Consider the following 4,416-nt stretch of genomic DNA (forward strand, 5'->3'; position numbering starts at 1 on the left):
AATCCATGCTGATGGGCTTTTGGAATCACTTGATTATGAATCATTTTGATGCTTGCGAACCATGCCTCGTGGGCAAGATGACTAAGACTCCGTTCTCCGGAACAATGGAGCGAGCAACTGACATATTGGAAATAATACATACTGATGTATGCAGTCCGATGAGTGTTGAGGCTCGCGGCGAGTATCATTATTTTCTGACCTTCACAGATGATTTGAGCAGATATGGGTATATCTACTTGATAAAACATAAGTCTAAAACAATTAAAAAGTTCAAATAATTTCAGAGTGAAGTGGAGAATCATCGTAACAAAAATAAAAGTTACTACGATATGATCGCAGAAGTAAAATATTTGAGTTACGAGTTTGGCCTTCAGTTAAAACAATGTGAAATAGTTTCACTACTCATGCCACCTGGAACACCACAGTGTAATGGTGTGTCTGAACGTCGTAACCGTACTTTATTAGATATGGTGCGATCTATGATGTCTCTTACCGATTTACCACTATCGTTTTGGGGTTATGCATTAGAGACGGCTACATTCACGTTAAATAGGGCACCATCTAAAGCTAGAATTGTTGCAAAAGGTTTTCGACAAGTTCAAGGTGTTGACTATGATGAGAGTTTCTCACTCGTATCTATGCTTAAGTCTGTCCGAATCATGTTAGCAATTGCCGCATTTTATGAAATCTGACAAATGGATAAACAAAACTGCATTCCTTAATGGATTTATTAAAGAATAGTTGTATATGATGCAACCAGAAGGTTTTGTCAATCCTAAAGGTACTAACAAAATATGCAAGCTCCAGCGATCCATCTATGGACTGGTGCAAGCATCTCGGAGTTGGAATATACGCTTTGATAAGTTAATCAAAGCATATAGTTTTATACAGACTTGCGGTGAAGCCTGTATTTGCAAGAAAGTGAGTGGGAGAACTACAACATTTCTGATAAGTATATGTGTATGACATATTGTTGATCGGAAATAATGTAGAATTATTCTGCAAAGCATAAAGGAGTGTTTGAAAGGAGTTTTTCAAAGAAAGACCTCGGTGAAGCTGCTTATATATTGAGCATCAAGATCAATAGAGATAGATCAAGACGCTTGATAAGTTTTCAATGAGTACATACCTTGACAAGTTTTTGAAGTAGTTCAAAATGGAACAGTCAAAGAAAGAGTTCTTGCATGTGTTACAAGGTGTGAAATTGAGTAAGACTCAAAGCCCGACCACGGCAGAAGATAGAGAGAGAATGAAAGTAATTCCCTATGCCTCAGCCATAGGTTCTATAAAGTATGCCATGCTGTGTACCAGACCTATTGTATACCCTGCCCTAAGTTTGGCAAGGGAGTACAATAGTGATCTAGGAGTAGATCACTGGACATTGGACAAAATTATCCTTAGTGGAATAAGGATATGTTTCTCGATTATGGAGGTGACAAAAGGTTCGTCGTAAAGGGTTACGTCGATGCAAGTTTTGACACAGATCTGGATGACTCTAAGTCTCGATCTGGATACATATTGAAAGTGGGAGCAATTAGCTAGAGTAGCTCCGTGCAGAGCATTGTTCACATAGAAATTCGCAAAATACTTACGGATCTGAATGTGACAGACCCGTTGACTAAAATTATCTCACAAGCAAAACATGATCACACCTTAGTACTCTTTGGGTGTTAATCACATAGCGATGTGAACTAGATTACTGACTATAGTAAACCCTTTGGGTGTTGGTCACATATCGATGTGAACTATGGGTGTTAATCACATGGTGATGTGAACTATTGCTGTTAAATCACATGGCGATGTGAACTACATTATTGACTCTAGTGCAAGTGGGAGACTGAAGGAAATATGCCCTAGAGGCAATAATAAAGTTATTATTTATTTCCTTATATCATGATAAATGTTTATTATTCATGCTAGAATTGTATTAACCGGAAACATAATACATGTGTGAATACATAGACAAACAGAGTGTCACTAGTATGCCTCTACTTGACTAGCTCGTTGATCAAAGATGGTTATGTTTCCTAACCATAGACACGAGTTGTCATTTGATTAACGGGATCACATCATTAGGAGAATGATGTGATTGACTTGACCCATTCCGTTAGCTTAGCACTTGATCGTTTAGTTTGTTGCTATTGCTTTCTTCATAACTTATACATGTTCCTATGACTATGAGATTATGCAACTCCTGTTTACCGGAGGAACACTTTGTGTGCTACCAAACGTCACAACGTAACTGGGTGATTATAAAGGTGCTCTACAGGTGTCTCCGAAGGTACTTGTTGGGTTGGCATATTTCGAGATTAGGATTTGTCGCTCCGATTGTCGGAGAGGTATCTCTGGGCCATCTCAGTAATACACATCACTTAATCCTTGCAAGCAATGCAACTAATAAGTTAGTTGCAAGATGATGTACTACGGAACGAGTAAAGAGACTTGCCGGTAACGAGATTGAACTAGGTATTGAGATACCGACGATCGAATCTCGGGCAAGTAACATACCGATTACAAAGGGAACAACGTATGTTGTTATGCGGTTTGACCGATAAAGATCTTCGTAGAATATGTAGGAGCCAATATGAGCATCCAGGTTCCGCTATTGGTTATTGACCGGAGACGTGTCTCGGTCATGTCTACATTGTTCTCGAACCCGTAGGGTCCGCATGCTTAACGTTACGATGACAGTTTCATTATGAGTTTATGAAGGGTTTCGTAGTAATTTCATAAAAATTCCTACGCACACGCAAGATCATGTGATGCATAGCAACAAGAAGGGGGAGTGTGATCTACATACCTAGTAGATCGACAACGGAAGCGTTTGGTTGATGTAGTCGTACGTCTTCACGATCCGACCGATCAAGCACCGAAACTACGGCACCTCCGAGTTCTAGCACACGTTCAGCTCGATGATGATCCCCGGACTCCGATCCAGCAAAGTGTCGGGGAAGAGTTCCGTCAGCACGACGGCGTGGTGACGATCTTGATGTACTACAGCAGCAGGGCTTCGCCTAAACTCCGCTACAATATTATCGAGGACTATGGTGGCTGGGGCGCCGCACACGGCTAAGGAAAAGATCACGTGGATCAACTTGTGTCTTTGGGGTGCCCCTTGCCTCAGTATATAAAGGATGGAGCAGGAGGAGGCCGGCCAAGGTTGGTGCGGCCAGGATGTGGAGTCCTACTAGGACTCCAAGTCCTAGTAGGAGTCCACCAAGAGGGGAGGAAGGGAGAAGGAAGTGGAGGAGAAAGAGAGGTGGCCGGCCCCCTTTTCCCTAGTCCAATTCGGACTAGAGGGGAGGGTGGGCGCAGCAGCTCCTTGGCCCTTTCTCCTCTTCCCACTAAAGCCCATCAAGGCCCATTGCTTCTCCCGTAACTACCCGGTACTCCGAAAAATACCCGAATCACTCGGAACCTTTCCGATGTCCGAATATAGTCGTCCAATATATCAATCTTTACGTCTCGACCATTTCGAGACTCCTCGTCATGTCCCCGATCTCATCCGGGACTCCGAACTCCTTTGGTACATCAAAACTCATAAACTCATAATATAACTGTCATCGAAACCTTAAGCGTGCGGACCCTACGAGTTCGAGAACAATGTAGACATGACCGAGACACGTCTTCGGTCAATAACCAATAGCGGGACCTGGATGCCCATATTGGCTCCTACATATTCTACGAAGATCTTTATCGGTCAGACCGCATAACAACATACGTCGTTCCCTTTGTCATCGGTATGTTACTTGCCTGAGATTCGATCGTCGGTATTCCAATACCTAGTTCAATCTCGTTGTTGGCAAGTCTCTTTACTCGTTCTGTAATACATCATCCCGCAACTAACTCATTAGTCGCAATGCTTGCAAGGCTTAAGTGATGTGCATTACCGAGAGGGCCCAGAGATACCTCTCCGACAATCGGAGTGACAAAACCTAATCTCGAAATACGCCAACACAACATGTACCTTTTGAGACACCTATAGTACTTCTTTATAATCACCCAGTTACGTTGTGACGTTTGGTAGCACCCAAAGTGTTCCTCCGGTAAACGGGAGTTGCATAATCTCATAGTTATAGGAACATGTATAAGTCATGAAGAAAGCAACAGCAACATACTAAACGATCGGGTGCTAAGCTAATGGAATGGGTCATGTCAATCAGATCATTCACTTAATGATGTGATCCCGTTAATCAAATAACAACTCATTGTTCATGGTTAGGAAACATAACCATCTTTGATTAACGAGCTAGTCAAGTAGAGGCATACTAGTGACACTTTGTTTGTCTATGTATTCACACATGTATTATGTTTCCGGTTAATACAATTCTAGCATGAATAATAAACATTTATCATGATATAAGGAAATAAATAATAACTTTATTATTGCCTCTAGGGCATATTTCCTTCAGTCTC

Source organism: Triticum urartu, chromosome 4A, assembly GCF_056163025.1.
Source record: "Triticum urartu cultivar PI428250 chromosome 4A, HENAU_Tu73, whole genome shotgun sequence".
NCBI classification, from domain to species: Eukaryota; Viridiplantae; Streptophyta; class Magnoliopsida; order Poales; family Poaceae; genus Triticum; species Triticum urartu.